This window comes from Moschus berezovskii, chromosome 15 (genome assembly GCF_049115385.1).
Source record: "Moschus berezovskii isolate FMDL1 chromosome 15, NW_MosBer_1.0, whole genome shotgun sequence".
Taxonomy (NCBI): Eukaryota; Metazoa; Chordata; class Mammalia; order Artiodactyla; family Moschidae; genus Moschus; species Moschus berezovskii.
The window spans coordinates 70,633,534-70,653,126 of record NC_142474.1 but is presented as its reverse complement, the minus strand read 5'-3'; positions in this window follow the sequence as shown (position 1 = coordinate 70,653,126).

The window sequence follows — 19,593 nt, the reverse complement described above, 5'->3', positions numbered from 1 at the left end:
TACTGCTTTGCTTTGAGAAACACCATGGATTTTATGTTGGCATCCTTGTAGGTATTTGCATAATCTCTATTTAAATTTGTACCATAAGCATTGATGATGGGCTAAAAGGCTGTTGCAGAAAGCCAAGAACTGATTGTTACTATATAATATGTTTCTGACATGAATACTGGGTCCTGTGTTTCTCTGCTTAGGAAGGATGAATGTTTACATTAAGGGCTGGAGGAAATATGGCAAGCCCTGTGCCTCTGACAGTTTCTCTCTTTGAGAACAGAATGGAGAAAATAACTGAAGAACTGGAGTTGCTTAAACTGAAGACAGATCCATGGAAACTGGTCCCTAGGAATTAATCTGAATGCTAAGAGTGACATCCGTGTTTCCAACTTCATTTCAAAATTCTTGCATTTTTATGAATGTTTTGATTACTCACATTTTTGCTTTACTTAACGCTCTTCTTTGGCTTCATATTCCCTTCTTTTGCTTTATCAGAAAGAATAATACTTTAGCTCTATTATTCCTCTTCCTTACATAATAATTGGAGTATTGTGAGTCCTAAATAAATATATTGGAGGATCCCATGAATAAATGAAACTATTGGGCATCTACATATTGCAAGGTCTTTGATTATGAGATTTGGTTTTTACTGTGTCTGGTTGTAAATTCTGTTGTTTCTAAAGGCCAATTGTCAATATTTCAGATCATCAAAGAAAGGAATCAAAAGGCATTTTGGCCACTGGAAATTATTTTTGGTTCTGAAGCCCAAAATTGTATTTCAAACTGGTGTGGATGGCTTCCCCCATTCTCTCACTATGCATCCACCTCTGTAATGACATGGACTGCACTTAAATTCATGTAGTAATCTAGCTTTGATGCGTTCATTTACACAAGTATTTATTGAATGACTATGATGTGACAGATACATAATAGGCAGCATAATGTATTGAACAAGAGCTATGTTGTCTGGTTCAAATTCTTTCTCCAAAGAATTCTGTTGTTATGACTTTGTGCCAGTTAGTTAATCTCTTGGCTTGCTTTTTTCATCTTTAAAGGGGGATAATAATAGTACCACTTACAGGGCTTTTGGGTATTGTTAAATTATGTGTTTTGTCATTATTATTTATTTAAACATATAACTTTACTCCACTTATGTATCAGTCAGTCAGTCAGTTCAGTTGCTTAGTCGTGTCTGACTCTTTGCGACACCATGGACTGCAGCACACCAAACCTTCCTATCCATCACCAACTGCCAGAGTCTACCCAGACCCATGTCCATTGAGTTGGTGATACCATCTAACCATCTCATCCTCTGTCGTCCCCTTCCCCTCCTGCCCTCAATATTTCCCAGCATCAGGGTCTTTTCAAATGAGTCAGCTCTTCACATCAGGTAGCCAAAGGATTGGAGTTTCAGCTTCAGCATCAGTCCTTCCAATGAACACCCAGGACTGATCTCCTTTAGGATGGACTGGTTGTATCTCCTTGCAGTCCAAGGGACTCTCAAGAGTGTTCTCCAACACCACAATTCAAAAGCATCAATTCATTGGCACTCAGCTTTCTTTATAGTCCAACTCTCACATCCATACATGACTACTGGACAAACCATAGCCTTGACTAGACGGACCTTGGTTGGCAAAGTAATGTCTCTGCTTTCTAATATGCTATCTAGGTTGGTCATAATTTTCCTTCCAAGGAGTAAGCATCTTTTAATTTCACCAGATACTGTAATCACCATCTGCAGTGATTTTGGAGCCCCCCCCCCAAATAAAATCAGCCACTGTTTCCACTTTTTCCCCATCTATTTGTCATGAAGTGATGGGACTGGAAGCCATGATCTTAGTTTTCTGAATGTTGAGCTTTAAGCCAACTTTTTCACTCTCCTCTTTCACGTTCATCAAGAGGCTCTTTAGTTCTTCTTCACTTATGTATAAAGAGGGAGAATTGCCTAATTTTTTTTTAAATTTTAGACCTAACAAGAAATAATTATGCCAAAGTATCTTATTTTGGTAAGAAAATTACTGGCTCAGGAAATAGGCACTTAAGGATATTGTCTTAGATGCTGACTTATTAAAAAAAAAAAAAAAGAAGAAGATCAATGGGATTTTGGCAATTCCTTGTGGGTGAAACCACTGATACTACCCTGGAGTAATAGTATCATGGAGGTCTTCCCAATCTCTGGTGTTGGATCATGTAGTCATGTTACTTAGTTTTAAGGTTATGAATGTATAGAGGTTATAGCCTGTGGTTGTGAATGCAGAGCCAGAATTCACGGAGATATATGCTTTGGACTGAATGTATGCGTCCCTCCAAAATTCGTATACTGATGCCACAATCTTCAGTGTGATGATATTTGGAGATAGGGTCCTTGGGAAGTAATTAGTCATGACATTGGAACCCTCCTGGTGGGATTCCATTCCATTCCATTCCATTCTGTCACTCAGTCGTGTCCGACTCTTTGTGACCCCCTGGACTGTAGCCTACCAGGCTTCTCCGTCCATGGGATTCTCCAGGCAAGAATACTGGAGTGGGTTACCATTTCCTTCTCCAGGGGATCTTCCGGACCCAGGGATCGAACCGCGGTCTCCCGTATTGGGGGCAGACGCTTTAACCTCTGAGCCACCAGGGAAGCCCCCTGGTGGGATTAGTGCTCCTAAATGAAGAGACAGGGGAGGGCTTGCTTCCCTCCCTCTTTCCATCATGCGGGGATAAAAAGAGAAGATGGTTATCTTAGGCAGAGTACTCTTACCAGACACTGATCTGCCAGAACCTTGATCTTGGACTTTTCAACCACAGAACTGTGAGCAAGAAGTGTTTCTTGTTTAAGCCACTTACTCTGTGGTCTTAGAGTAGGCTGACCTGACTGAAACATATGGCAAGATCTGAATTACCCACAGGAAGAGACACTAATCAGTCCCCTGAGAGAGACTTATTTGAGGAGAAGACCTCTATTTAATAACAAAAGTAAAACACTGGTGCTGATATCAACTCCCTCAACACATCCTTGGGGAGACTTGGGCCACAGGGGAGTGCCCGAAGCCTTCTCAATACAGTGGTCCCTCCTGATCCGTGGTGTCACTTTCTGTGACTTCAGATACCTGTGGTCAACCGTGGTGCAAAAATATTAAATGGAAGGTTCCAGACATAAACAACTCATAAGTTTTAAATTGTACACTGTTCATGGAAGCCAGATAAAATCTGCTGCCTTTCTGCGCTGTTCTGCCCAGGACCGAATCTTCCCTTTGTGCATGCTGTATTTGCTATCTTATCAGATTGACTCTCACAGCATCACAGTGCTTGTGTTCAAATAACCCTTATTTTACTTAATAATGTCCCCAAAGTACAAAAGTAGTGACTCTGGCAATCTGTATATCCTCTTACTGTGCCTAATGTATAAACTTTATCATGGGTATATATGTATATGGAAAAACCATAGGATTCGGTACTGCTTGTGGTTTCAGGCATCCCCTGGGGGTCTTGGAACAAAGACCCATGGATAAGGAGGGGCAGGGCAATGTATTCTCATTTAGGAGGTTGGGAAAGGTCTCTCTCTTAAACATGGTTTAGGGATTAAGAACAAACAGTCATGAGTTACATATTCTCTGTCTAGAACCACTGTGAGCTTTACCAAAGCTATTTCATTCTATCCAAATTATTCTGTCTCAAACTGACATGGTTAGTAGGGTTATTCAACTTTACAGCCTAACAAAACCAAAAACTCAGAATCCCAGAGAGTTTACATACTTTTTTCAAGATAACAGACTAAGTGGCAGAGCCAAGATTCAAAACCATAGTTTTCAAAAGTCTAAGTCTTATTGTCTTCATTCATCTCCACAGTTACCAGCTTCCCTCTTTAGCTTCACTTCTATCTTTAATAAGAGCTAACAATGTCTGTCTACTTCTGCTTCATTGACTATGCCAAAGCCTTTGACTGTGTGGATCACAACAAGCTGGAAAATTCTTAAAGAGATGAGAATACCAAACCACCTGACCTGCCTCCTGAGAAATCTGTATGCAAGTCAAGAAGCAACAGTTAGAACTGGGCATGGAACAACAGACTGGCTCCAAATAGGAAAAGGAGTTCATCAAGACTATATATTATCACCCTGTTTATTTAACTTATATGAAGAGTACATCATGAGAAATGCTGGACTGGAAGAAGCACAAGCTGGAATCAAGATTGCCGGGAGAAATATCAATAACCTCAGATAGGCAGATGACACCACCCTTATGGCAGAAAGTGAAGAAGAAATAAAAAGCCTCTTTATGAAAGTGAAAGAGGAGAGTGAAAAAATTGGCTTAAAACTCAACATTCAGAAAACTAAGATCATGGCATCTGGTCTCATTCAGTTCAGTTCAGTTCAGTTCAGTCGCTTAGTCGTGTCCAACTCTTTGCGACCCCATGAACCACAGCATGCCAGGTTTCCCTGTCCATCACCAACTCCCGGAGTTCACTCAAACTCGTGTCCATCGAGTCGGTGATGCCATCCAGCCATCTCATTCTCTGTCGTCCCCATCTCCTCCTACCCCCAATTCCTCCTAGCATCAGACTCTTTTCCAGTGAGTCAACTCATCGCATGAAGTGGCCAAAGTATTGGAGTTTCAGCTTTAGCATCAGTCCTTCCAATGAACACCCAGGACTGATCTCCTTTAGAATGGACTGGTTGGATCTCCTTTCAGTCCAAGGGACTCTCAAGAGTCTTCTCCAGCATCACAGTTCAAAAGCATCAATTCTTCAGCGATCAGCTTTCTTCACAGTCCAGTCCAACTCTCACAGCCATTACTTCATGGCAAATAAATGGGGAAACAGTGGAAACAGTGAGAGACTACTTTGGAGGGCTCCAAAATCACTGCAGATGGTGATTAATTTCATCACTGCAGCCATGAAATTAAAAGACAATTGTTCCTTGGAATAAAAGTTATGACCAACCTAGACGGCATATTAAAAAGCAGAGACATCACTTTGCCAACAAAGGTCTGTCTAGTCAAAGCTATGTTTTTTCCAGTAGTCACATGTGGATGTGAGAGTTGGACTATGAAGAAAACTGAGCACTGAAGAACTGATGCTTTTGAACTGTGGTTTTGGAGAAGACTCTTGAGAATCCCTTGGTCTGCAAGGAGATCCAACCAGTCCATCCTAAAGGAGACCAATCCTGGCTGTTCATTGGAAGGACCAATGCTGAAGCTGAAACTCCAATAATTTGGCCACCTCATGTGAAGAGCTGACTCATCTGAAAAGACCCCGATGCTGGGAAACATTGAAGGTGGGAGGAGAAGGGAATGACAGGATAAGATGGTTGGATGGCATTGCCAACTCAATGGACATGAGTTTGAGTAAACTCTGAGAGTTGGTGATGGACAGGGAGGCCTGGCATATTGCATTTCATGGGGTTGCAAAGAGTCAGATGTGACTGAGTGACTGAACTGAACAGAGTAATATATGTGTTAGCTAAGTGCTTAGATTTAAGTGCTCTCTATCCATCAGACCTTCCAATAATCCTGTGTGACAGGCTCTGTCATTCTTTTCATTTTACAGGTCACACTTTGCGTGTGGGAGAGAGCCATGCAGCCTGTTCTGTGCTCTTAACCACTTACGTTAGTACCAGTATATGGTATACCATTTATTTTACTTACTTCTTTAATTTTTGTTGGTTTATTCCACTCTGACTGTACTGTTAACTCCATAAGAATAGATTCTCATCTCTCTTTTCTTTGATTCGTATTCTTCACAGTGTGTTATTTTGTATCTGAGACCTCCATAAGCGCAGATCTAGGGGAGTCCCACAAAAATCTGCAATCAGAGGTTTTAATTAGATGCTTGGACCAGAATGGATAATCCTTAGAGGATGAGCAACAGAGCTTTCTTAACCAGAAATTGTCCTGTATTATCAGCCAGGAAACAACTGAATTATTTCACACATAATTGGGAAATGCCTCACTCCTGACACCCTAGGTTGATGCTTCTTAGGATTTCTAAGCTTTGGTTTTGTTCTCTTTAAGTCAGATTTGAAAATATTGAGCTCACAATTATTAGACCATAATGTGGTCCACAAGAAAAATGCAAGTTTATTCATGCTCTGGAGTTTGGAGGCGGTTTTAGTTCTTTTAACTCAGAGTCTACCTACTGTTGAAAGTTAGAGTTGGAACAATACAATTCTTTGGTGTATTTTGACGATAGAAAGCTGCTTGGATGTTAGGTCTGCAGCTCAATTATGATTGTTCCTTATCTTCATCCCTGAAGATAAAGTTATTAGGGCAAAGGTCAAGTTCATCTAAGTATAAAGTCACCATTTCTAAGAATTGGAACAACTCTATAGTAAGGTTGGGGGTGAAACACAATCACTAGTGTTTGAAGGGATGGCCGGGTTTAGAAAAGTGGAAAATATTTTCAAAATAAATGTTGGTTCTTGTCTGACACCTTGTCAAGCTAATCAGTAAAATGACATATCTAGAGCAGTGATTCTCAGCATCTTTAAAAAATATATGACCTCCTCCTTGGAGACTTTAAAAATATTTTTCCATAATCATAATCATCTTATAAAAGTATAATACCACAGATATGTTAGGTACCTGTGTATTGATTTCCTAGTCCTCCATAACAAATTACCACAAGCTGTGTAGCTGAAAGCAACAGAAACTTATTGTCTCATAATTCTAGAGGCTAGAAGTCTGATATTAATATGCTGGCAGTATCTTATAGTTTTCTGCATATGGATCTTTTGTCTCTTTAGGTGAGTTTATTCCTAGGTATTTTATTATTTTTGTTGCAACAGTGAATGGGATTGTTTCCTTAATTTTTCTTTCTGATTGTTCATTGTAAGTTTATCCCATGTACATCAATGTTCACTGCAGCACAATTTACAAATAGCCAGGACACGGATGCAAGCTAGAGGTCCACCAATAGATGAAAGAAGTTGTGGTACGTACATGCAATGGAATATTACTCACCCATAAAAAGGAACACCTTTGAGTCAGTTATAGTGAGGTAGATGAACCTAGAGCATTTATACAGAGTGAAGTAAGAAAGAGAAAAACAAGTATCATATGATAAAAGCATATATATGAAATCAAGGAAAACAGTACCAATGAACCTATTTGCAGGGAAGGAATTGAGACACAGATGTAGAAACAGACTTGTGGACATGGAAAGGGAAGGAGAGGGTAGAATGAACTGAGAAAGTAGGATTGACATATACCATGTGTAAAATAGATAGTCAGTAGGAAGCTTCTAACATAGGGAATAAGCCTGATGCTTTGAGACAATCTCCAGGGGCAGGATGAAGGTAGGTGGGAGGAAGGCTCTAAAGGGAGGGGGTATATATATATATATATATATATATATAGAGAGAGAGAGAGAGAGAGAGACATATGTAAATATACATGTATATATAGTTATGACTAATTCATGATATTGTATAGCAGAAACCAACACAACATTGTAAAGCAATTATCCTCCAATTAAAAAAAATTAACTGAAAAAAAGATGCTGGTAGGTCATGCTTTCTCTAGAGGCTATAGCAAGGACACTTCCTTGCTTCTTTCTCATTTACCCTTGTTACTGGCAACCTTACTTTGGCTGGTAGAAGCACACCTCCGATCACGTGGCACTTTCCTGTGTATCTTTCCAGGGAAACCTCTGTGCACATCTCTGTGGCCAGACTTCCCTCTTCTTCTAAAGACACCAGTCATTGGATTTGGACCCACCCCAAATCCAGTGTGACCCAATCTTCACTTGATTATACCTGCAAAGGCACTATTTCCAGATAAGTCACATTGTTTGCTTCTGGGTAGACATCAATTTTTGGAGACGATTCAACTTAGAACAATCTGTTTCTGTACTTTATCTGGGCTTTGCACAGAGAGTAAGATTTTTTTTCAATCTCCCCCCAAGATCTAATTTACAATTCCTTGGGGGTGACAATTGTATGCTTTAAGACAAGGGTAAACAAAGTATGTTTTGAGGGTCAAATCTAGCCTATCATTTTTGTGTATGTGTGTGTCTGTTTGTGTCTGTGCTAAGTCAGGTCTGACTCTTTTGCAATCCCATGGACTGTAGCCCACCAGGCTCTTCTGTCCATGAAATTTTCCAAGCAAGAATACTGGAGTGGTTGCCATTTCCTTCTCCAGGGAATCTTCCCAACCCAGGGATCAAATCCACATCTCCTGCATTGGCAGGTGGATTCTTTACCATTGCACCACCTGGGAAGCCCAGACTATCACTTATTTTTATAAATGATTTTATTGGCACATAACCATGCCCTTTCATCTAGCTGTTTCTGGGCTGTATCTGCAGGGCTGAATAGTTGTTGCAGAGACTGTCTCGCCCACAAAACCTGAAATATTCATTATCTGGTCCTTCACAGAAAAGATTGGCCATGCTCAGCTTTAGAACGCCAGGACTGAGATTCAGATGCAGGGAAGTATTTTAGTTCACAGAGTGACAAGTTATCAAGAAACATCTTGGCTTTATGATTTCATAATATCAACGGGACCCAGGGTGTTGTCCTCCAGGGTGCTCACTGCAGTGGAACAAAGGAGAGCCAGCAGAGGCCAAGCTAATTCCAGGAGGCTATTTAGGTGGAAGTGTGCTTTTAGATATTGTGAGCTTAGAATTGATCAGGTCAAGGGTTTCAAATATTATCAGAACAAGCAGTCCAGTACCACAAAACAGGGAGATTGAATATTAAATCTGGATACTTTCTTAGAAAAGAAATGGGAAAACTTCAGTTAAAAGAAAAACAAAACAGGCAGAATCCATGAATCAAAGGTAAGCTGGTATTAATAAAATAATAATTACTTTAAATATACAAATAGCTAACATTTATATGGAATTTTTTTTTTGGCTTGGCATTATTCCAAAAACTGAACATTTACATTCAACTCCTCAGAGCTGAATATTGACATAATAAAAATATTAAAATAATATCAGCAAAAGGATTTAACATTTATTAACTATCTGTTCTGTAACAAAACTGAACTTCAAAAATCACCCCTCAAGATAGGAAGTTTCTTTCCATTTTAAAAATGTGTAAACTGATGTGTAGAAAAAAGTTCCTTGCATGAAATCAGAGGTATACTCAGGATATGGCAAGTGCAAGACTTGAACCCAGGTTTGTTTAGTGCTGAAGTCTGTTTTGGTCTGCATTTCTTCAGATGCATACCAGGAGTATAGGTAGACAACTAGAATCCAAAGACCAGGAAGGCAATAGAAGTAGGATAGATGGGCAAAAAGAATACCAAAAAGAAAAAAAAATGGTTTCTTTTCCTAGAACAAGAAACTTTTTTTTCCTCCTCTTGCTATGACCTTCCATGTTCTGCTTGGGCTTCCAAATACTCGTAGGTTTGTGTTTGTACACACTGATGTGCCTGCTCAGTCGTTCAGCTGTGTCCGACTCTTTGTGACCCCATGGACTGTAGTCCACCAGGCTCCTCTGTCCATGGAGTTCTCCAGGCAAGAATACTGGAGTGGGTTGCCATTTCCTTCTCTAGTATATACTGACAAATTCCAATTAAAGCGACAGATAAAAACATAAGCTTCATGATGATACTTAAAGAGTAGTTACAAATTTTTTCACTTCTGATTAAATGGCATCCACTGATAGGATTTCAGACTGATAAGAATGTGAACTGAAAGAGAGATAGTCAACTCGGCCTCACCCTCCCAGTCTTATCAGGGACAAAATAGAGCATTAGTGTCCCATTCAATTTGTTTAGCACTGCGCCTGGTGTCTGACACTGCTCTTCCCTGTTAGACACAAACCAGGAAAATGCAGTCTTCTGCTAGGCTAATTCTCAGGGGATGACATAGTGGGAAGTACAGTGTATTATCTGTGTCTGTTAAGAATGCTTACCTTATATTATTTTTGCAAGTATACAAGAGTCGGACACAACTGAAATGGCATAGTACGCTCACACATGTGTGCCTGTCGTGTCTCTGTGCAACCCAAGAGACTGTAGCCCGCCGGGCTCCTCTGTCCATGGGATTTTCCAGGCAACGGTACTGGAGTGGGTTACCATGCCCTCCTCCAGGGGCCTTCCTGACTCAGGGATCAAACCACATCTCTTATGTCTTCAACATTGGCAGGCAGGTTCTTTGCCACTGTTTTAAGAGGTTTACATCAGATGATGTACAAAATAATATTTGGAGGAGTACTTAGCCCAATAGTTTCTCAAAAGAAAGTTGCAATTTTTTTTTTAAAGGAACAAGAGCTAACAAGATAAGCTGGGAAAGCATCTTGGTCAGAGAAACCAAAGTCAAGGGGGAGAACAATGACACCTGGAGACAGTACAGGTGAAGTACTTCTGCTGAGTCTTATTGTTCATAGTCTGAGCCAAAAATGACTGTTTCTGAATGTTCTATGAGAAGGTCATCCTTTACTGTAATAACTGTCTGCTCTAGCAATCATAGAGAACATATAAGAACAGTGTGAGCACCAGGGAAAATGTACCTAACTTTCCAGAACAGGGAGAAATAGGAATTCATCTTTAATTCTCCTCAAGGCATGTTCCTTCCAGTACATTAATTGAGAGGCCACAAATTACAGGTTTTCTGTTTTTGAACACAGTTCAATTCAGTCTCTCAGTCATGTCCGACTCTTGGCGACCCCATGGACTGCAGCATGCCAGGCTTCCATGTCCATCACCAACCCCTGGAGCTTACTCAAACTCATGTCCATTGAGTCAGTGATGCCATCCAACCATCGTATCCTCTGTCATCCCCTTCTCCTCTCAGCCTTCAATCTTTCCCAGCATCAGGGTCTTTTCCAGTGAGTCAGCTCTTCACATCAGGTGGCCAAAGTATGGGAGCTTCAGCTTTAACATCAGTCCTTTCAATGAACACCCAGGACTGATCTCCTTTAGGATTGACTGGTTGGATCTCCTTGCAGTCCAAGGGACTCTCAAGAGTCTTCTCCAATACCACAGTTCAAAAGCATCAATTGTTGGGAACGTAATGTCTCTGCTTTTTAATATGCTGTTTAGCTTGGTCATAAATCTTTCCAAGGAGTAAGCATCTTTTAATTTCATGGCTGCAGTCACCATCAGCAGTGATTTTGGAGCCCAGAAAAATAAAATCAGCCATGTTTCCACTGTTTCCCCATCTATTTGCCATCAAGATGCCATGATCTTAGTTTTCTGAATGTTGAGCTTTAAGCCAACTTTTTCACTCTCCTCTTTGACTTTCATCAAGAGGCTCTTTAGTTCCTCTTCACTTTCTGCCATAAGGGTGGTGTCATCTGCATATCTGAGGTTATTGATATTTCTCCCAGCAATCTTGATTCCAGCCTGTGCTTCCTCCAGTGCAGCATTTCTCATGATGTACTCTGCATATAAGTTAAATAAGCAGAAGTAGATGTTTTTCTGGAAGTCTCTCACTTTTTCTATGGTGATCAAACAGATGTTGGCAATTGGCTCTCTGGTTCCTCTGCCTTTTCTAAATCCAGGTTGAACATCTGGAAGTTCATGGTTCACATACTGTTGAAACCTGGCTTGGAGAATTTTCAGTACTACTTTGCTAGCATGTGAGATGAGTGCAATTTTACAGTAGTTTGTGCATTCTTTGACATTGCCTTTCTTTGGGATTGGAATGAAAACTGACATTTTCCAGTCCTGTGGCCACTGTTGAGTTTTCCAAATTTGCTGGCATATTGAGTGCAGCACTTTCACAGCATCGTCTTTTAGGATTTGAAATAGCTCAACTGGAATTCCAGCACCTCCACTAGCTTTGTGCATAGTGTTGCTTCCTAAGGCCCACTTGACTTTTCCTTCCAGGATCTGGCTCTAGGTGAGTGATCACACCATTGTGGTTATCTGGGTCATGAAGGTTTTTTTTGTATAGTTCTGTGTATTCTTGCCACCTCTTCTTAATGTCTTCTGCTTCTGTTAGGTCTGTACCATTTCTGTCCTTTATTGTGCCCATCTTTGCATGAAATGTTCTCTTGAAATCTCTAATTTTCTTGAAAAATCTCTAGTCTTTCCAATTCTGTTGTTTTCCTCTATATCTTTGCACTGATAACTGAGGAAGGCTTTCTTATCTCTCCTTGCTATTCTTTGGAACTCTGCATTCAAATGGGTATATCTTTCCTTTTCTCCTTTGCCTTTTGCTTCTCTTCTTTTCACAGCTATTTGTAAGACCTCCTCAGACAGCCTTTGCATTTCTTTTTTGGGGATGGTCTTGATCGGTGTCTCCTGTACAATGTCACAAATCTTTGTCCATAGTTCTTCAGGCACTCTATCAGATCTAATCCCTTGAATCTATTTGTCACTTCCACTGTATAATCATAAGGGATTTGATTTAGGTCATACCTGAATGGTCTAGTGGGTTTCCCTACTTTCTTTCAATTTAAGTTTTTGAACTGGCCTTTGTCTAAAATGTATATAGCTGACATTTAATGGCCCCTAGAAATGTTTGTGCCCTAATGCCATGTGAATGTGTTATCCCACATGGCAAAAAGCATTTTGTAGATGTGGTTTGGTTAATAATCTTGAAAGATTGTTCAGATTACCAGTTGGACTGGCTTTCCAGGCAGCTCAGTGGTAAAGAATCTTCCTGCCAATGAAGGAAGTGAAGGACACCCAGTTTCATCCCTGGGTTGGGAAGACCCCTTGGAGAAGTAAATGGCAACCCACTCCACTATTTTTGCTTGGGAAATCCCAAGGACAGAGGAGCCTGATGGGCTACAATCCTTGGGGACTACAGCCTATGAGATTGCAAAGAGTCAGACATGACTGAACACACACATTGAAGACCCCACAAGGAAGACAGTTCTGCCAAACCTGACATTAGCGAAGTGAAACCCATTTTACCTATCTGTTCTCAAGGTTGCATGATACTGTGTTTTTTTTTTTTTTTTTTCCAGCCACTACATTTGTGGTAAGAAGCAGTAGGAAACTCACACAAGCATTCTACCCTATTCCAGGGTACATCAGTAGATTTAGTGTCCTCAGCCTTTCTCGCTGGCACTCAGAGGTCTCATGATTTTTATTCAAATATTTAAGACAGGTGGAAGATTGCTCTTCACAACCCTGAATATAGTTTGTGTGACCGAGCAGGAATTCAGTGTGCTACTTTTGAGCAGATTTAAGTCTACTAAGGTTTGAATCTCCCTGTCCATCACCAACTCCTGGAGTTCACTCAAACTCATGTCCATCGAGTCGGTGATGCCATCCAGCCATCTCATTCTCTGCCGTCCCCTTCTCCTCCTGCCCCCAATCCTTCCCAGCATCAGAGTCTTTTCCAGTGAGTCAACTCATCGCATGAGGTGGCCAAAGTATTGGAGTTTCAGCTTTAGCATCAGTCCTTTCCATGAAGACCCAGGATTGATTTCCCCCAGAATGGACTGGTTGGATCTCCTTGCAGTCCAAGGGACTCTCAAGAGTCTTCTCCAGCACCACAGTTCAAAAGCTTCAGTTGATTCATGGGGTCACAAAGAGTCGGACATGACTGAGTGACTGAACTGAACTGAACTGAAGGTTTGAATGGTCAAATTCTATGCCAGGGAGGCAGCCTACTGTACTACTTCATCTGAGTGTAATATATGGTAGACTTAGAAGCATGCATTGCTTGTAGAACTCACCCTGTAGGTCTGCCTCTATCTTTGATGTTTTGCATGGTTGTATATACATTCCAGGATGCACAGGGCTATACCCATGCCTTCCTCTTCTAATACTTCGTGATGAAAGTTATGGACAGAAAGTAAGGAAGTGAAAAAGGCTGAAGTAGGTGAAGATGAGAGTGTCGAAAGGAGACAGATTTCTGGCTGTTTCACAGTTTGCTTCTCACATCGCGGAGATGGACAGATGTGGAATGGGAATCTTGGATTTCTGTTTAGTGTAGCCATTATGCTCCAAAATTATGCCAAACAATAAAAGAAAGCCAGAGGCTTATTTAAGCCATTCCCCACCAGCCAGGATCTTCTATAGCAGCTGCTGTTGCTTTCAAATTCAATCCACTCCCAATTAGCAGACATTCTTTCATATGCTACCATGAGGTCTCCTGTTAGCCTTTGTTCCTAGCACTCTTATACACTTTCATCCCTTAAAAAAAATGCACACTCTCATGGAAAGCTGAAGAGAGTTTATTTTATTGGTTATTATTTTATTGAATTTACTTTTTAAATCCAGAGAAAAACAAGATCCAAAAGGATACGTGTACCCCAATTTTCATAGCAGAACTATTATTTACAAGAGCCAAGACATGGAATAATGTCCATCGAGAAAGGAAAGGATAAAGGAGATGTAGTACATATATGCAATGGAATATTACTCAGCCATTATAAATCCAGGGAAAATTTTTCTGTTTGTGGCAGATATCTACATGAAATAAGATCAACTAAAAAGTAAATATTTGGAGCATTGTGTTCCCTCATGTCATTATACATGTCCACACATGTCATTCTACATGTATTTTCTCATGTCATTCTACAAATTCTGCAGCTGTTATCACGTGGGAAAACTGTTATCCTGTTCTTTGTTTAAAGCAGAGTGAGGTATACAGTGAGTTCGTCTTGGACCATTTGCACAAGATTTCATTTCTGCAGAGAAGTAATCTGTGTCATCCACACACAGTTTAGAATTCTCAAGATTTCCTTGTCATGTCTGTGGTGCACCCGCCCCTTCCCTTCCGTTCCTCTGTTACAGGCTTCCTCAGCCCCGGTACAGTGGCATTTGAGAGAGATGGAAAATTCCTTGTCATGGAGAGCTGAGTTATCCTGTGCTTTGTAGAGAGTTAGAAGTCTCCTCGGCCTCAATCCACTCATCACCACTAGTAGTTGCTTAGCCGTCACAACTGAAAGTGTGTCCCGACATTGATGAATATCCCCCAGAAGGCAAAAGTCACCAGGTGAAAAGCACTGCTCTGTGACAGGATCAAAAGGAGATGGTGGCTCTAGGTCCGGATTCCACTGTGAAACTGTCATACGCAAGCTCCGTTCTAGTCACAGAGAGAAAAGGCCTATGAGTGAAATAAGAAAACTGTTTATTAAACACTGTAGTGTCCTTTCACTTTGCCTGACAACTGGCAGTTCCAGTGGGCACAGTGGGCAGCAGAGGAGGGTTGTCAAGACAGCAGAAGGCAGGGATGGACAGGGAAGACCCTGGACCACTTACAGCGGTGGTCAGCAGCAGCAGTGAGTCAGAAGCCACAGGACCAAGCGCTGACATGACACGGTGATACAGCATGCAGGCATGAAGACACAAGGTGCCCAAAGCTGCATTTCTAAGGCCATGTTGGAAATAACACTAGCTGGTCAGATCTTGCAGTGATCAAAGTGAGCCGTGTTTCCAAGCTGAGCTTAGATCAGAAGGGGTGATTTATAGGAGAAGCCATTCACACTGATAGTAAGGACAGGTGGTTCTGCTCTGAAACAGTCCAGCAGTGTGTGAAGGGATAGGAAAAGGTAGCTTCAAGAGGGCTTCAGTCCTGAGTGGATAAGTAGGGGAAATAAAATAGCAAGATGTGGGTTTTAAAATTAAAATAGGCTCCATTTGAATCCATAGGCTACTGAAAGCTAAGAAAAATAGTGTTATGGGCAAGTCAATGAATTATCATTTAAAATGACTACGCTTAGACACCTTCTGTGTTACTAGTTTGACTTACTGTAAAACTAGTAATGAAAAATGAAATTCTTAAAAAGTTTTAGTGATGCCTCGCTGTATCTTATGACAACCAAGAAAATTTTTAAATTGCTTAGTAAGTCATGGTTTTCCTTTCGTTATTTTAATAAATGTATTTTTAAGTGAACTTATGGTCCTATCCTACCAGTGTCTATTTGAAGTTCACTTAGTTCTTTGAAGGGAAAATGTATTTGTCAGTGATTACATTATGTGATTTATGAGGCTTCGCATACATAGTTTAATGTTTTATTAAAGTACAATGGTTTTAAGCACGGACTATTAAGAAAATATACTGAAAATATACTGAGGTGTTCAGATAAGTGGAAAAAAAAACCCCACAGCTAATCAACCTCCTTTAGCCTATAATAAGAACTATTTAGTGACCCAATAGTAATCGTTAGCAACAACTTTAATAGTGTGAATCTTATAGATGCAAATGGTGACAATGTAAGACTTTTTAATACTGATTGTACATGTTTATTTCCTCTTCTTTAAATGTCATTAAAATGACAGTAAGATAATGATAAGGGCATATATTCTCAAGGGCAAAGAGAAAAGATTACATCAGACAAGTAATTTTAATAGTTTTCAGGATGTAAATAAGATGCTTGATTGGAGGAGAAAGTTATAACATAGGTGACTGCCAAGGTTTATGTCAATAAGAAGCAAATTTACTTGTTCCTATAAGATCATCTCCAAATGGTTAGGAAATGGAGAGACCCAATTTATCTCAGGTCAGGTGCTAAACTGAAAACATGGGAACTGGTTAAAAATATGAATATGGAATGATTAGAGAGCTAGCCCTTCTGTTAGTGGGAAATTGGAAAAGCTGAGCAAATAAACTCTGGGACTTTGGTGATATGACAGGATACAGAAGAAACGTAGGAGAAAACATGGGGATGAGATGATAAGGGTTGAAAATGAAAATTAAGTGACAATCTATTAATAAACAGAGTTGGACACCCAGCTTTCACTCTATTGACTTCTGGAATGGAAACGGCTGGAATTATACCTCATCTTAACTAGGGCATAGCATCTGAAGACTAGAGAAACTAAATCACCCCAGAGAAAAAGACTTTTATAGATAATAATTAGGTCTTATCCTCATTTTTAAAAGCTGATCACATTTGTCATACTACAGTAAACCCAATAATCAATTAGCCTTGACCACACACAGAAATTCCAGTCAAATTTATAATGTCTCACTCTTAAAAAAAAAATTCCCCTTATAAAACCCCTAGAAGATGACATAGAAAAAAACCTGTATGGCCTTAGGTATGGTGATACCTTTTTAGATACATCAGCAAAGACAAGGTGCATGAAAGAAAACACTGATAATGATTTGTTCAAGACAAATACAAATAAACAACTGCTCCGTGAAAAAACAACTTCAAGTGATTTAGAAGATAGGATGACTGGGACAAAATACTTGCAAAAAAAGCCATCTGATAAAGCACAGTTATTCACAATAGACAAAGAAGCCTTAAAGTTCAACAATAAAAAAACAAACATTTCAACTAAAAATGCACAAAAGACCTTACCAAACACCACACCAAAGAAGATATAAATACAGATGGCAAATAAACATATGAAAAAGATGATCCACAACATATGTTTTGGGGAAATGCAAATTTTAAATAACAAGCTTATAATCACATCCCTGTTGGGCTTCCCCGGTGGCTCAGTGGTAAAGAATGTGCCTGCCAATGCAGAAGATACAGGCTTGATCCCTGGGTCAGGAAGATCCCTTAGAGAAGGAAATGTTACCCCACTCCAGTATTCTTGCCTTTAAAATTCCATGGACAGAAGATCCTGGAGGGCTACAGTCCACGAAGTTGCAAAGAGTTGGACATGACTGAGTGACTGAGCACACACCTATTAGAACAGCCAAAATCTGGAAACATTGACAACATTAAATGCTGGTGAGAATGTGCTCATTTTTGTTCAGTCATTAAGTTGTGTCTGATTCTTTGCAACCCCATGGACTGCAGCATGCCAGTCTCCCTTGGAGGATGTGAAGCAATGGGAATTCTTATTCATTGCTAATGATAATGCAAAATGATGCAGCCACTTTGCAAGACAGCTTGGCAATTTCTTAAAAACACTAAACTTCCCTGGTGGTCCAGTGGTTAAAACTCCAGGCTCCCAATGCAGGGGGCCCAGATCAGGGAACTGGATCCTACAAGCCACAACTTAGATCGCACAGGAAAAAAAAACAAAAACAACTAAGCATACTCTCCCATATGATATAAAGATCATGCTCCTTGGTGTATTTTTACAAAGGAACTAAAAACTATATTCATACAAAAACCTGCACACAGATATTTATAGAAACTTTTTTCATAATTGTAAAACTTGGTAGCAACTAATATGTCCGTCAGTAGGTAAATGAATAAATAATCTGCACTGCATGTAGACAACAGAATATCATTCAGTGCTAAAAATAAATGAACTTTCAAGGTGTGAAAAGACATGGAGGAATCTTAAAGTCATATTACTAAGTGAAAGAAGCCAACTGAAAAGGCTACATGCTGAATGATCCCAATTATATGACATTCTAGAAGGGGCAAAATTTTGAAGGAAATGAAAAGATCTGTTTCTAGGGTTTAGGGAGATGGGGAGGGATGAATAGGCAGATCATAGAAGGATTTTAGGGCAGTAAAAATACTCTGTATATTATAGTGATGAAAATATGTCACTTTCCATTTGTCCAAACCCATAGAATGTACAATGCCAAAAGTGAATCCTAATGTAAATTTTAGACTTTGAGTGATTATATCAATGTAGGTTCATCCTTGGTAGCAAAGTACCACACAGGTGAGTATTGTTCATAATGAGAGGAGATGTGTGTGGGGACAGGGGAGATATGGGAAATCCATGTACCTTTCTTTCCGTTTTTCTGTGAATCTAAAACTGCTCTAAAAAATTAAGTATTTTTTTTAAATTAAAGAATTCTGTAAGCTTTAAAATATTCATGGGGATGAACAATGAACAAGTAGAATTTGCATTAAAATTATAATTATAAAATGTATACAGTAACATTAAAGGAAATCAACCCTGAATATTCATTGGAAGGACTGATACTGAAGCTGAAGCTCCAATACTTTGGCCACCTGGTGCCAAGAGCTGACTCATTGGAAAAGACCCTGATGCTGGGAAAGATTGAGGACAAAAGGAGAAGGGGGCAACAGAAGATGAGATGGTTGGATAGCAACACTGACTCAGTGGACATGAACTTGAGCAAACTCTGAGAGATAGTGAAGGACAGGGAGGCCTAGTGTGCCGCAGTCCATGCGGTCACAAAGAACGGGACATAACATAGCGACTGAAAACAACAATGCAGTAACATGGAAAGTTCTTATGATATAATGTGAAAAAAATTATGAAACAAAGTATTTCAGATTTTTTTTTTAGTGTAGGGAAAACAGAAGGATAAATTCTAAAAGAAGAATAAATAGACTATATGGTGGGAAGAAGGAAAACTTTCCAAAAAATAGTCAGCTATAATTGTTGGCATTAGAAAGGCAAAATATGAGATAAGATGCTCTGAATAAAAAAAAAAAAAACATATAGAGGACAAAAATGAACTCTTGGTAATTTGCTTGCGTGTTCTGGATCCAGGATGATGTAATAGATGTACTTTTTCTTGTTCCTCTCCTAAGTACAACTCAATATCCTGGACATTGTATATTAAACAAATGAAAGAAGACTCTGAAAGATGGAGAAAGAAGGCAGACTGGCTAGATAACTTGGAACCCAAAAAACAACACACTGATGAGACTCCAGGTTTTGTTTTATTTTGTTTTGTCTCAGATATCACAGACTAGGTGCTTGAGAAATTGGCATCAGGGAAATGTCAACAGGTGCAGAAGGAAAAAAGCACCAAGAAAACCTTTTTATTTTTAGCCAAAGGATGGGAAAGAGGGTGCCTAACAAAACAAAACTTTTAGATAATAACTATACTACTCCAGACAGTTCAGTTCAGTTCAGTCG